This window comes from Lactuca saligna, chromosome 8, assembly GCF_052625555.1.
Source record: "Lactuca saligna cultivar CGN05327 chromosome 8, ASM5262555v1, whole genome shotgun sequence".
In the NCBI taxonomy this organism is placed as follows: domain Eukaryota; kingdom Viridiplantae; phylum Streptophyta; class Magnoliopsida; order Asterales; family Asteraceae; genus Lactuca; species Lactuca saligna.
The window spans coordinates 58,472,941-58,489,572 of NC_136424.1; the positions used below are offsets into that span (position 1 = coordinate 58,472,941).

The window sequence follows — 16,632 nt, forward strand, 5'->3', positions numbered from 1 at the left end:
AATTTCAATATTATTCAATGTTACAGTTTTTCTAGGTGTAGAAGAAGAAATTTTATTATTTTAAGTAATTTGATTAAATTTTGACAAATGACACATTGAATTTAATTATAAAAGTGTAAATATTAAATTTGTATATCTTTACTACTTATAAAAGAAATCTAACTATTTCTATAAATAGATTGAATATAATAATATTATTTTTTTAAGACGTACAAACGATTAAGCTAATATTACAAACAACCATTAATAAAATAATATTAAATTTTAAATTTGTTTTGATTCCTTATATTTCTCAGCAAAATCCTAATTTCATGGTCATTCAAAATTTAAAACCTTTTCATCCTAATACGCTTCAACAAATATCCTTTAAATGTTGCATTTGCAGCTGATTAAAATATCTCATAGCAGACGTGTGTTTGTTCTCTCCACCTTATAAACCCTGCTATAAATCCCACTGCCATGAAGTATTTCCCTTATAAACCCTAATCGTTTTTCTCCCTCTCTTAGACGAAGACAATGTGTTTTTTTTAAGAAAAAAAGTTTGAAAATATTCCAATTTCTCAAAAAAATTTACCCCAAATGCGAAACTGGGTAAAATTTTCCATTTTGCGAAGACTATAGGGATGCGAAATGAAAATTCTGCACTTTTGTCTTTTTATGACCCCATTTTGCGAAGTTGGACCACTTATATTATTTCTTGAAAAGATCAGGTGCCAAATGCGAAACTCTAAGCTTTCTTCCCCAATTCGCATTTATACATTAAAAACTTCGCATTTTCATTCAAATTCTTCGCATCTTGCATCCATCCGTCTTTGAGTTCATTCGCATTTCATCGCATTAACTGAGAAATTAATCAGTTGTCTCATATTCGCATTTCAGTTGTTTGAGAAACCCAGATACGAACCCAAATGCGAAACCCACTGATTTCAAATGCGAACCAACCAAAAATCATCAACCACGTACTTGTGTCACCAAATGCGAACTGAATATCACCATTAAATTCTCCTCGCATTCCATAGATGCGAACACAATCCAGATCTCCGACTCCAAGCTTGCGAAATCAAAATCAATTAACCTCAAACAAATCGTGAACTTCTTATGCGAACTGTTTTGACCCACAAAACCAAATGCGAACTCAATTGATGTCATATGCGAACTGATTTCATAGATGCGAACACAATTGATTTCATATGCGAATCCACATCCATCGATATGAAACCAATACCAGTTACAAGCAATTAGTAGCAACAACCATCGATCCTCTAATTTTCAATTACTCAGCCTTCGCTTTTCATACAACCCGTCGACCCTGAAAAATCGATAAACACCAAATGTCTCATTTTTAGATCGATTTTCTGATTAAATGTCATATTTGAAGAATGATCGATTTTCTGATTAAATGACCCCATTTTGCGAAGTTGGACCACTTATATTATTTCTTGAAAAGATCAGGTGCCAAATGCGAAACTCTAAGCTTTCTTCCCCAATTCGCATTTATACATTAAAAACTTCGCATTTTCATTCAAATTCTTCGCATCTTGCATCCATCCGTCTTTGAGTTCATTCGCATTTCATCACATTAACTGAGAAATTAATCAATTGTCTCATATTCGCATTTCAGTTGTTTGAGAAACCCAGATACGAAGCCAAATGCGAAACCCACTAATTTCAAATGCGAACCAACCAAAAATCATCAACCACGTACTTGTGTCACCAAATGCGAACTGAATATCACCATTAAATTCTCCTCGCATTCTATAGATGCGAACACAATCCAGATCTCCGACTCCAAGCTTGCGAAATCAAAATCAATTAACCTCAAACAAATCGTGAACTTCTTATGCGAACTGTTTTGACCCACAAAACCAAATGCGAACTCAATTGATGTCATATGCGAACTGATTTCATAGATGCGAACACAATTGATTTCATATGCGAATCCACATCCATCGATATGAAACCAATACCAGTTACAAGCAATTAGTAGCAACCATCGATCCTCTAATGAGGAAACAGTTTCCTATTCGATTGTGCTTTGCAATGACAATCAATAAAGCTCAGGGACAAACAATTCCATATGTAGGTATCTATCTTCCAGAACCAGTATTCTCGCATGGACAACTTTATGTTGCATTGTCCAGAGGGGTTTCACGTTGCAATACAAAAGTATTAGTAAAGCCTAACGAAAATTCAAAAGGTGATGGGGTTTATACAGCAAATGTGGTGTATAAAGAAGTATTGCACGATTAATATTTTGTGTCGTCTTGACTGGTTGCTTTTTATTGGTTATTTGATGCATGATGTAACAAATAACACCATAGTTTGATTATATTGTCTTCAACATGTACTTTTTTTTAACATAACAATTTTGTAATGGAAACATATCACCGAAAGAACTCACGTGCCCCGCCGCTTTGCGCGGGTAGACGGCTAGTTTTTGTAAAATATAAATAGAACAGTTCGTAAATTCATTACTTTATTTGCTTTTAATTTGATAATGCAATATAATAAAAGGTACAACTAGTAATGCATCATATACTATTAGTAGAACATGAAAAGCAAGGAAAATTAGAGGTTTTTGCTTAAACTTCATATTTAGATTTTGATAACATATTAAAGAATTGTCGATGTGATTCATCAAAGTATGTAGATGATTCAGAGTTAAGAGGAAATTATGCATTCTTTTAAAGAAACAAAATATTTATTAATCAAATATGATATGTTTATCATTTTCAAAACGAATATATTAAGAGTTGTATGTATTAGTTTATATTGCGATTGCTATTTAGAATTTGATATAATGAAACGATAATTATTTATTGATTTGAATAATCGGTTTCTCATAAGTTATTTTCTTCTATCTGATTTGAAAGTGTATTATATATTAAAAATAATATATTATTATTATTTTTTAACTTTTTTAAAGGATACCTACGTGACATTTGAAACCACTGGTTCCCCTCCCTCCCCCCAAAGTGCAGTTCGGGGAGTGGCGGCCAGAGGGTTCTCTCTCTCATATTGAAGTGTGAAAATGATGGAGTTTGTCTAAAGATCATCTAGCCTCAAATTTCTTTTTTCATAGCAAATCACGAATAAGCTAGTTAAAACAAATTTTATATATTTGCCGTAAGTTATAAAAAAAATAAAAAAATAAAAAAAACTTGTTTTTAATAAGCAACCCCAAACATCCCAAAATAGCATAAAATGTTTTTAACGTAGGGTTATGGTGATTAAGTGATTATATTGTGGAACAACAACACGAAAGCGATATATTACATATGATTCCACGTTTTATAGAAATTAAACTCACGTACACACATCATAAATATGCCATATACATGCAAAAGCCTCATTTATTACACATAATGTATTCCTATATACCTTTTTGTCACAAACTTGCGGCATAATTCTTTTAACTTTATGTCGCAACCTTATGTCATTCCAAAGAAAAGTTAAAAGTATGTATGAAATTCATGAAATTAGATAATTTATTGATTGATTCAAGATTTAACAAATATTATAAAAATAAAAATAAAAAAGTTAATAATACTGGATTTAGTAAATAAATAATCAAGTGATAGTAAATAAATAATCAAGTGAGTGAAGTTGTTGAACCGTTTTGATCTGCAAAAGATGATACTCATTGTTTAACATTGGTCGTCGATTGATGGGATGATCAATGATGTAATGTTTATTAATAATAGGCAGAATTTCATATATACCCTTCCTAAACGTCTAAATATCATATTTGCCCGACCTAAACTTAAAATATCGTATTTGCCCTTTTTAATATTTTTTAATATCATACATACCCAAATCTATTTTTTAAACAATTTTTATTGATTTATAATCTTGTTTATCATTTTAAAATCATTAAAACTAGAAAACATTGGAAATGGACAATTTTGCCCATGCCTCTAAATTCCAATACAACATCAGGTGACGTGAATAATTAACTCCCATCCTGCTTCATCAATTGTAATCCCTTGCTTCTTCGATCGCAACCTAGTGGCTTTTTCCCTATCGCACACGAGCAGCCTCCTATTCCATCTAGTTGTTTCACACACGCATCACGCATCAGGTAATTAAACACAAATGAATTGTAGACCAATTTGTCCGCTGCTTCTACCACCACCAACCTGGGTATAAAAACACTTCAAGCGAATCAAACAATAAACAACCCTAGTAGACTTAGTAGACTTAAGATCAGAAAATAAATGAGTTGTAGACCAATTTGTTTACCTCTAAAGGGATTATAATCGAGACTCATACTGAAGTATTACTTACAGAGTATTAAAAAGATAACCACTTTCATTAAACCAGAAAACCAAAGTCAAACAAACCATGGATAAAGTAACATGTTATTCTAATCGTTCTATGTATCTCTTCATGTCAACAACATGTTGACAAGAGTTTTATTCACCCTTGTTAATCCTTAGGACTTGGGAGATTACTTTTACATTGGCAATAGAGAATCAGATACATATTTGACTTCAAGTATGGTTATTAGGAAAGCTAAATCTATTGATTTGCCATTTCTTGGATCTCTCTGCCTTGTTATTGATTTGACTCGGTGACTAATGAAGGAATACGTGGGAAAACGAAAAACCCTTGACCAAATGACTGATAATTGGGAAGCAATGTTGAGCTTGAACTCTTTAAATTGAATATCCACCTTTTGTCTCAGATAAGGAAGGGGATATAAGGAATAAGGTATAAATACTTGTCGGTACTAGCGATTGCAGGAAGAAAGAGACGCCAGGGAAAAAAACCGGCGAGACGACGACAGTCACTGGCAATCGTGAGGAAGACGACCCAGAAGCCTCATCCTCTGAAAGTATTCCTGCTCGTGTGCGATAAGGAAGAAGCCACCAGTTGCGATTGAAGAAGCGAAGGGTTACAATCGATGAAACATGTTGCGATTTAAGTATTCATGTGATTTGATATTGAAATTTAGAAGCAAGGGTAAAATTGTCAATTTCAAATGTTTTTTAGTTTTAATGACTTTAAAATTATAAAAAAAGATTATAAATCAATAAAAAAAATGTTTAAAAAATAGATTTGGATATATATGATATTAATAACCATTAAGAAGGACAAATATGATATTTAAAGTTTAAATCGGGTAAATACGATATTTAGATGTTTAGGAAGGGTATATACGAAATTATGTCTTAATAATAAGTCTAGGATTTGCAAGCAAGCATATTCTATGGATGTATTGAGAAAAATACATACTTATATTATATACTTTTTATATTGCATGATCTTACATTTATTTTGATTATTTTTGTTCGATTGTCTTCTCCTTATGAAACTATACGGTTGATTATTCACTTCTTAACTAATTGATTTTATCCAAATTAACATCTACTTCATATTAAAAAACAAAAATATATGCAAGAAAAATTTTTAGAAGGCAATTTTTTAAAAAATTCACATTTCAGTTTTATTTTACTGGTAACTTGGACACATGCCATTTTTTTGGTATTTTTAGAAGGCAATTTTTTTAAAAATTCACATTTCGGTTTTATATATATCCTCCCTAATAAATAAAAATAAATTTGACATATGTCACCTTCTCGATAACTTGGACACATGCCATTTTTTTGGTATTTTTGAATAAATGTTTTTCCAATTATCATTTTCTCATTTTTTTTTTCTTAATTAACACATCATATTTATACTTCAATTAATAACCGTCTTAATTAGAAGACAATTTTTTTAAAAATTCACATTTCGGTTTTATATATATCCTCCCTAATAAATGAAAATAAATTTGACATATATCACCTTCTCGATAACTTGGACACATGCCATTTTTTTGGTATTTTTGAATAAATGTTTTTCCAATTATCATTTTCTCATTTTTTTTTAATTTTTTTCTTAATTAACACATCATATTTATACTTCAATTATTAAAAATAACCAATAAATTGCAATATTACTACGCATATATTATTTAATATGTTTCCTTTTAAGTTTAAATTTTAAATTTCAAATCTAAATAAATTTTTGTTTAACCATTTATATTTAATATTTTTGTTTTATCCAACCCGTATAACATACGTGTCACACAACTAGGATATATATATATATATATATATATATATATATATATATAGGGTTAGGTTATTTTGTTTTTACTAAATATTGTGTGCCAGAATGCACAGATCTGGACCAACGGATGAAATTAATCAATGGACATGATTTGAGAATGTATGATATTACATGGGGTAACATGTACCATATAATCACACAATTTTTAGCAAAAGGGTATTTTGGACAATTAACTACATTTATAAAAGGGAATTTTTGAATTTATAGGGATGATTAATTCTCCTAATTTTAAAAAATATGAATTTTTTAATTAATTCAATTTCAATTTTTACGGATTTTATTCTATCAGAATATTTTTTGTTAGAATGATACTCTTTCGGAATTTTATTCTAATAGAATATTATTGAAGAAAAACAAAATTCATGAATAAGATGATGAAAAATAACAAACATTCTAATTTATTCTTATACATCCGAACTTAAATACAAATTCATACATATTCTTACAGACTAAAAGTCTTATACATTTTAAATATAGTTATAAATATTCTAAAAGAATATCAACAAAAATGAATAACATTCTTAAAAAATAACAGCATTCTGCTAGAATACTCTTGTTCTTCATGTTTTCTTCTTGAATTCTTGAATTCTGAAAGAATGTTGCTGTTTTTGGATGTTGAATCCTGAAATTCTAAAAGAATATTGTTATTTTTCTTCATTCTTTGAGAATGAAGTATCACATATCTTTTTTTTTTTCATAAGTTACCTCATCATTTCTGCATCCTCCTAACATACATTAAATTCCAACAGAATATCTGAATCATGAATATTTGAAAGAAACACATGTTCCTACTTAGATCACCACAAAAAATACACACCAACTTTTAGCTTTTGTTTTCTTCTTATTATCTACAAAACTCAGAAGTTTTGACTTTTTTATATAATTTTACTCAATTCAAATGGTTTAGAAAAACAAAAAAACTAAAGCATTGTTGAAAATTGGAATCGATTCAGATATTTTGTTGGAATTTAATGTATTCAGATATTATCTAGTCAAATATCAGATAATAGAATATTGTAATCAATTCAGAAAATAAAGGAGTTAATAACAACAACAAAAAACATATCAAAAAGTTTAATAAAGAAAATAAAAGAAATACTCTTTCAGGCAATTAACAAATAAACATACCACATGTTAGAACCAAGTAACACAAATAGCCAAATTAGAATTATTTTTGTGTTCTTCAAGATTTGAACATCAAATTCTCTTTGAGGCATTTCTACAAACACCTGGCGTGCAACATAGAAATCAAATTTTCTTTTAGTCCATTTATACAACAAAGCTATCAAATGTGAAAAAGTAAATGTGGGAACAGAAAAAAGAAAAACAATTCAAACAAGAATTGCAATCGGTAAATGCTTAGTTTAAAAATTCTACAAAAAGAAAAAGAAAAAAATCATATCGTTAAGAATTAAAAGTGTTGATTAGCTTTTGAAATATAACAAAATCCATGGCTCCCGGTTGATTGAATGATACGAAGAACAAAATATGTGCTTTTGTGTGTTTCCCTTGTGTTGGCGGTGGTGTGTGAATACGATGAGGAACGTGAAAGGAAGATCTCGATGAAACGTGAACCTGATGGCCTTCTTCGAGATTGATTGTAATTGTGTTACAAATATTACACCAAAACTCTGGTAATCAGTAGAAATCGTTTCAGAAGTGTTTTGTTTTCAAGATTTGGTGCTGAAATTGTTGTCGCAGAAGGAGAATTGAGAGGAAAGGAGGAGTGAAACAGAAGGCTGCATCGTTTTGATATGAAATTAGGGTTCCACCGGGTTTGACTTTGATATACCATAATTAAAGGGATAGTAAATATATTAATTATCTACCATAATTAAATATACAAAGATTACTATAATACCCTTAAATGATTTATTTAATTGTGTATTTTTTCCTAAATTCCTATTGGTGCATTCATGCATACAATATTTGTCAAAAACATTTGAACATATATATATATATATATATATATATATATATATATATATATATATATATATATATATATATATATATATATATATATATATATATATATACACCTTAAAAAGCATTTACCATATTTTGCTGAATTTTAAGAGGTACAAGTCTTACTACATTATGTACATTTATTTTATGCATAAAAAAACTTATCCCGTCAACAAAAACTAAATCTTATCTGTAAATTGAAAATGTCAAAAAATTATCTTTAAATTCGCCAATTGAATCGCTCAAAGAACAATTGAATTGGTCTAACATAAGACTCCCCTTAAGAACTCCAGTACCCGATCCCTGCACCTAACTCCGAATCTCGCCTCATTCTCCACCGAAAGAACATAAAGTTGGTCTCTTGTACTCTCCCATGGTGTCTTATTAAAATTTGTTCTATGGAAAACCCTAACCACAAAATCTGATAGCCTTTACCAACCACCATTTTCGCTTTCCTGCTAAACGGACTACCTTCCATCATCTGATAAACGCACCACCTCCACTCACCGTTTCTTTCTCTGTCTATGGTCACCATAGAATCGATGAAAGTTACATAAAAGGTTATATTGATTTATTTTCTGATCATCGAGATGGCGAAGATTCCGATTACAAGAAACCAAAAGAAATCGTGAAGCGATGTTATATCGATTACGCCAATCGACGATTCCTACTTCGCTTTCTCCTTCTCTTACCTCAGAAGCTCGGTCACCGTCATCAGGTTCAAAAAATATGGTTCAAAGAAATTCCAACCTATAATCTCTCTCCCAATCGGTATCAAGTTAGAGATACTATTCCTCTACTACATCTTTCTTAGTATTCTACGAACGCCTGATCGTTGCTACTGCTCCCCCTCCCCTGGTAGATCTTGACTGCTTTGCATTTTTGGTCTTCAGGTTAATAGACTATTGTTGAAATCGGGTTCAAACTAATAATATATTTTTCATGTTTATTTGCTCTCTCTCTCTCTCTCTCTCTTCAAAATTCTCAAAATTACGTCTCAGCTTTGAAGAAGAAAAGGCACCATTGATTTATTCTTCTTTTATGTAAGTTTTCCATCCCTGTAACTAACTTCAAAGATTTTTAACCCTAACATGAGTTTCTATCGTTTTTAGTTACTTATACAAATGTGGGTCATCATAATTTGATGAAAAGAATTTTTGATTCAATAGTAGGTGTTCTTTGTTTATTATAAATTGCACATTAATGGGGTTTAATTATTTTTCTTTAGTGTTTATTGATTATTATTCAGGATATTGGAAAATCTTCTAAGTACATGAACAAATTTGAGGTTGGTTTTGGTTTTGATCTCTATTTTTAATAATGCATGTTTGGCTGTTTTGATGATCGATATTTTATTTGATCTATTTGCAGGGCTTATTTGTTGATTACTTGATTTGTTGTGTTGATTTGAAGGTTAACCCAACACTCAATAAGAATTTTTTTTAATGTATTTATTTTATTCTCCTCTCTATTATATTTCAGGTAAATTTTTATCTTTATTTACCATATTAAAATGGTCTTCTGTAGCTTGTGAAGATGATAATAATAGTTTGAAATTGATGAAAATTTTATATTTTTCATATTTGGGTTTTTTGTCTCGAATCGGTAAAAAAGGTAATGGTGGAAGAATTGGGGTTGTTGATGGGACTGAAGATGGTGATGTGGAAGGGGTTGCTTTTGAGTTACAGTCCTACCAGATTACCCTGATCATGTATCTCTAATGTGTGACTATTGTGTGTGTGTGTGTCATATGTTTCAGTTATGACTATGTTTGAACATTGGAGACAGGTTAGAGAATGGCGTATCCATGGAAAGAAATTCCTGCATAGATCAAGTGTTGGGCCTTAGACTGGAACATGTTACAAGGCTTTTTCAATGTGGGTTATGTTGCCTTTTGAATGTAGCATGCCATATCGTGTTGTGCTTGATTGGATTCTTTCGACACAAGTACTATACCCTTAAATGTCATTTCAATTTAAATTTAGATTTGAATTTTAAGTTTTAGGTTTCAAATATATTAAACTAACGTGAATTTGATTTGATTGGATCTAGATTATTATTTTGTTTTGAATTTATAAAGTTTGATGTACGTGGTATGTTTGTTTGTGTATGTGATATGTGTTGTGTGCGTGCTATGTTTGATGTGTGATGAGTGTGTTTTAGTATTTGGATTAACATGGGATATGCCATTTGTTTCGTATTTATGTTTGTTATAATTGATTTTCATTAGGCATGAGTCGATACTTTATAGGTCTGAGACTTATTTTCATCAGTCGGCTATAAATTTCAAGGTGACAATTCCATCATGAATTCATTCATATTTGGTTGGATATTGAGTAATCAGGTCTGCTTGATTCAATACGTGGAATGAAATACATGGAATGAAGAATATGGGAAAAAAAGAGAACAAAAAGAAACAAATGAGGGGTATTTTCATCCAATTTTTGTCGAATCAAGAAACATGTACTCTCTATTATTACCGCTTTTCATTAAGCAAATATCACATAAGGGGTGAAGAAGAAGGTGTTCTGATATCAATTTCTTATAGGTTATCCAAAAGGGGTGAACATTGGATTGTTACTTATTTGATATTCATCTCTTATATCAGGTACGAAAAAAATATCAAAGTTGATCACTTTTGGGATATAGATATCAGGTAAGTAAAAAAAAAATATTAAATTTTAGGACTTACGAAAAAAAGTGATACTTTTCTTAGCAGAAGTGCGTGTTTCTTTGCTTTAGCTAGAAAAAGGTTGAATGAATCATGGCAATTTCATATGGTTTTGTGAATGTGCAAAACCAAAGACGAAAATAATCTTCTCATTTGTTATAAAGAAAAACAAAGCTAAAAAAACAAAATTACTATTGTCATGTCTAATAACCTCATTATATAAATTTGATTTCAATGCATAAAATAGATCGGTGAATAAAGATACGAATGTAAGTTCTGTTCTTGGCCTTTCTATAAGAATTTAAGGCTTCTAATATGGTTATCTTATCTAATGTTTAATTTTTATATTGCTCATTTTTTTTTTAATATTTTATCAATCATTGATACAAATATGCAAATACTTTTTGAATTTTCCCATGGCAGTTCAATTTTAAAAAATGTTGCTATATTGATAGAAAATAGAAGAATAGAAGTAGGCTGTTATTTTCTCTATAAATAATATTAATTTAGGTAAAAATAGTTAAAGAAAAAGTACTTGTTTTATGTAATAAGCCCTTGTACACAAACTTTAACTAATTTATGTTTGTGGTTGTGTATATCTATATATTGGTCTTCTTTATTGTTTAAAATTTATTTTGTAATTTGATGTTGCTTATGTCTATATAATTTATGTTTATTAATATTTGTAGTTGTAATTTTGTTTTAATATAAATCTAAGAAGATATAATTGAAATATTTATTTTTAATATGTTTGGCATGTTTGAAAACTTTGGTAAATAACATCACATTTCCAATATGTATTTAATAGTTTTATAATTCAATTTTCTGTTACTTAAAATAATAACGTAAATAACAACACATTTCCAACATGTATTAAAAGGTTTTAATAATTCAATTTTTTGCAAGTATGATAAAAAACCTATTATGAGATTATAATGTTTTATTTGGTCATTTAGTTGAACATTTTCAATCATTTGAATAATATGAGTTTTTGTTAATTACAAAACCATGTTATTTTACATATAAAAATTTGATCTCAACGATAGTAATATGCTATAATTTTGGATTAGTGGATAAGATGACCTTGTATTATATGATTATTGAAAGAGAATATGATACTTAGCGATGTAAATAGGTTTGAAACCGGCTGAAATTAGACGGAACGAAAAGAACTGAAAACCGATTAATGAGTAAATGAGGAATTGAAAAGTGGATCGAATACCACTAACTAGCTCAGGTTCGGTTTGGTTTAGTTTTACTATGAAGTGTGATATCTAAGAATGTGTTCGGTACCGGAACCAGATCGAACAAGATCAAAACCAAAAATAAAAAATGACAAATTGGGATAACCGGAAACCTGATTGAATACCACTAATCGGTTCTGATTCTATTTTTAACTTAAAAAGTTCATATCTAATGATACTTATACTTTTGTGTCATCACACAATGCCCGAGTACTATCATATTGTGTAAAAAAACTATTCACCAAACACTTACCTAAACTTTAATCGCTGAAACGACTATTCTTCAAAATAAAAATAAGAGTCGTCCGAAAATTATTTGCCGAAAACAAAATGTAATCTTTCTATCCTAGGAAATTAATAGATCTGAATCAGACTATATTATTTCGTGGACAATATTATCCACAAGAAATTAGAGTGTCGCTAAGATTAATGATTTTTTGATCGACCAATTTCCATTCAGAAGAGAAAATTTACTTTAGTTTTAATGAAGCCGCAAAAGATATAAATAAATTCTATCTGTGGAATTCTTGAACACCTTAGTGGTTTGCCTCCTCATTACCTACGACTAAACGTTTGATGCTGATAATATTGTTACAAAATATGGACCCATCAAATGAATTGTGTAACGACACCCGAGTGATATGTAAAACTTTTCAGTTAAATGTTATTGATGCCGAAATAGTTGTTGGTAAATATGTTCTCATTCAAGCTAAAGAGAACACATTCCAATTCGAATATGTTTCACGATGAAAATCAATAAAGCTCAAGGTCAAACAATTCCAATTTCCAAATGTAGGTGTATATCTTCGAGAATAGATTTCTCGCATGACCAACTTTATGTGGCATTGTCCAAAGTAATATCGTATGTCAATACAAAAGTATTACAGAAGCCTGATGAACACTTCAAAGACATTGAAGTCTAAACATTAAATGTTGTGCATAAACAGTGTTTGACGATTAATAATGTACAATCAATCATGTGTTCTACACATTTGTAAACAATCATAACTCTTCATTTTTATTCTAATTGATTTCATATTTTCTAGCATAACTCTTATTGATAATTATTTAGATATAGTAAACTATATGTGCAAAATAACTAATCGTCTCAAAAAACTAATTTTTGAAATATTTTATTTGCATCCGTCGCTTGGCACGAGTAAACGGTTTGTGTGTGTGTGTGTATATATATATATATATATATATATATATATATATATATATATACTAGCCGTTACCCGCGCACAGCGGCGGGGACAAATAGCTTCTTTCAACGATATTTTTTTAAAGAAAAATGTTATGTTCCAAAAGAAAGTTCATGTCGTGGGTGAGAGAAAGAGCGGTAGTCGTGATAGTGGTTGATTGAAGGCGAAAGGAGGCAGAGCGGCTGTGGTGGTGGTGGTTATACTGTCTTGGTTACTGGTTAGGGTTTTTCGAGAGAGTGTGCGTATATTTCTTACTTTGAAGGGATTACGAAGATAGATGTTATGAGATTGTTTGTTACCAATGTGAGATAAGAGATCCTCTATAAATTGTTGACATTGACCGCTTCAAATGGTTAAAGTGTTGAGATTGACGGGTTTAATTTGCAAATGAATTCTTCTATTAATTTGATACGAGATTTTTAAGGGATAAAGGATATGGTTAAAGTTTTAATATTATTATATTATAAATGGGTTGTACTTCAAGCTTAATAGTTTGGACGTCTTAAAAAAATAATATTATTATATTCAATCTATTTATAGAAATAGTTAGATTTCTTTTATAAGTAGTAAAGATATATATAAACCTTATTATTTTGAGAGCGCGTACAATGCGTGTGATAGTGTTGGTGGAAGACATGTTTCCGAGGCAAAGATGAAATCCACTTAAGTGAAACCGTTCCACTGCCCACAGAGACCCGTTTGATCGGTCGTCTTTTCTTTCTCTTTCTTTATTCAGTCGATTGGCTTCCCTCATACGACACCTACCAAATACACCACCATCATCTTCGGGCTTTCCCTTTACATCACTACCTCCACCGTTTCCAAATTCCCCCGCTACCGGTCTACGCTATCAACATCACTTCCTTCAACAAGCACCGTTTCCTTTTCTGCCCGCATTCTCTTCTTCTTTCTCTCACAAAAAACGACCTCAAGACACAAGATTTCAAATTTCGATGCAGAAACAAAATCCATCTATTGCCTCTATTGAGTGTACAAAAGGAAACGGTGATTTATATTCGGTTAGTAGTCTTAAAAACCTACTTTTTCCTAAATGTATGGTCCAAATCCTAATATCTAATGCATCTCTTAAGTGTACAAAAGGATTTGGAATTAGGTTTGTTCGAATTCATGTTCATTTGATTTTTTTTTGTGTGATTAGGGCGAGTCTGGGAGCAAACGATTGGATTTCTATTTCGATTATTGATGCCTTTTCTAGAGTCAAATTATTTGATTATTGGTGCTTTTTCTATGATCAATTCAGCAACTTTTCTACAAATTATGAAATTGGTATCGACTTTGCTCATGATTATGGTAACATTGGTGGACAGCACTAATCAGATTTCATCTAGGTGATTTTATTTTTTTAAAGTTCGCTTAAATTACGATTAATGTTAGGAAAATGTTTTAAATATCACTGATTATCTGGACAATTGATTTTATGTGAAGGGCAGTTACAAGTTTTATACCACACAGATTGGACAACACACGTTTAATTGTGATTTGTGTAATCATTACGAATGCCAGATGCAACCTTCCCTCTGACATTCTCAAGTTTCTCCAGTTTAGAGCATCAAGTTAACAGGTGAATATTCTGGATTATTCTTCTTCTTTTTTTTTACATAGTAATCACTTATGCTTGAGATACTTAACAATTAGGTAGCCATTTTTATTTAAAACCTGTCATTGTGATGTCACAGCAACCTTCATTTTAGATTTTATAATGATTTGTAGGTGTGTGAGCCACTAAGAGCATCAATTAGAGGAGCTCCATTGGAGGATGATCGCCATTTGGCTCACAATTGTGATAGCCTACGCCAAGAAGTCAACGCATATGTATCCTTTTTTTTATTATTATTGAAATACATTTAACTGAATTTAATTAAGATGAATGTTTATTTACACATTGGAAGAATAAAGCGCTAAACAAAGTTAAGAAATCCTACTATAGAGTGTCTTAAAATCTAGAAAAATAGAAACCAAGTTAACTGATCTTAGAAATTCCATGATAACACTTCAAAAAGAAGCTATTTTGGTATGTTGGATGCTATAATAAAAAAATTAATGAAAGTATGTTATTTCTTTAAAAAACAAAAGTGGGTTTCATTGCATCGTTGCAGGAGCTAAAAAGCTTTTAAAGTCCTAGATCCTTTCTAATTCATTTTTCATTTTGTAGGTCATGTCAAACCGAGAATAAAGATCAAAGGCAACCAAGGAACAAGTGGTTAAAACCTTGAATAAAGAAATCAAAAATGGTATTTCACGCTTAACCTCAATATCCCTACAGTACTCTAAGGTGAAAAAAATCATATCAGCAAATAACAATAGGCTTTCATTTACTTGTTGATTATAACAATGTACTTTCTCTTTCTTTTTCTTATTCATGCATTGTATATTAAAAATACACCCATTTATAGGTTTGTACTTACACGTTTTTTGGTTATTAGCACAATATCCTTTAAACAATAGTACAAGAAGTACCCAAATTATCCTCCATGGACCTCAAAACATAACTAGTATATAAAAGTCAACTTGTTTGATAAAGAAAAATCGATGAATCCATTTTCTTCCTGGTCCACTGTGGTTATACATGAAAAAGGAAGTAATTGTCTCTTCCTTTTGAATGATTGAATCCATCCACCACAACCTCCACCTTATATCCCCGCCATTAAATTCCGTCAAACAAGCCTCAAAACACCACCAACTGCTGCCGGAACTTTTTCCTCCACAACCTACATCACTCTTCCTGCACTACCGAGAAACACCACCACCATGGGTGGTGTTGCTGCTGTGTAACCACCGGGAACCATAGTGATTCTCCCTCTCATGCAACTAATCGGAGTAAGCTGTCAGACACAACCAGGCCATCACCACCCGGGGTTGCGTTTGTTGTTAGTTTACCCACTATTGTCTATTTAAATCTTTCTTATGAATTTGGGAATGATTATACCTTCAATATCAAAAATAAAAAAAAAAAAATTAAAATTGCCGCCACTGCTGTGAAATTCCGACCACACCACTGTGAGTAATCAATCACCGCCATTATCGTTTATCCGTTTTGATTTTGTGGAGTCCGAAAACTGACCAGTCGACGATGAAGCCTTGTACCTGGGTCATGTTTATGATTTCTCTTTGTGAAATCGTAACTGGTAGAAAGAAGATGGCACTATTCAAACAGTGATTAATTTTATTTAAAATAAACCCTTAACTTTCAGACTTGTATGAATTTGACCCCAAACTTCCATTTAATTTAATCAGGCCCTCCTTCGAAAATTTTAACAATTGAAGTCCTAAAACTTCAACTTAGGCTTAAAATGTGCATTTTCAGTCCCGGTGTTGGAAATGGATTACAATATTAGTCATTTGGGGATGATTTTAACAAAGTCGATACTCGATACCTAGAAATCATTTATTTTATCAAGGACCA

At 30.8% G+C, this 16,632-nt stretch overlaps 1 long non-coding RNA gene across 3 annotated transcripts; it reads left to right on the forward strand.

Annotated features, from left to right (window-relative positions):
• The first annotated feature begins 13,833 nt into the window (after positions 1 to 13,833).
• On the forward strand, positions 13,834 to 15,609 carry LOC145013101 (uncharacterized). 3 transcript variants are annotated; one of them, XR_013664836.1, is made up of 5 exons: positions 13,837 to 14,227; positions 14,368 to 14,557; positions 14,660 to 14,790; positions 14,940 to 15,041; positions 15,382 to 15,609. It is a non-coding gene; the product is annotated as an uncharacterized LOC145013101 (long non-coding RNA). The 3 variants fall into 3 exon arrangements; XR_013664835.1 differs by having other exon boundaries at positions 13,834 to 14,227; positions 14,655 to 14,790; positions 14,940 to 15,609; XR_013664834.1 differs by having other exon boundaries at positions 14,940 to 15,609.
• Positions 15,610 to 16,632: the final 1,023 nt, after the last annotated feature.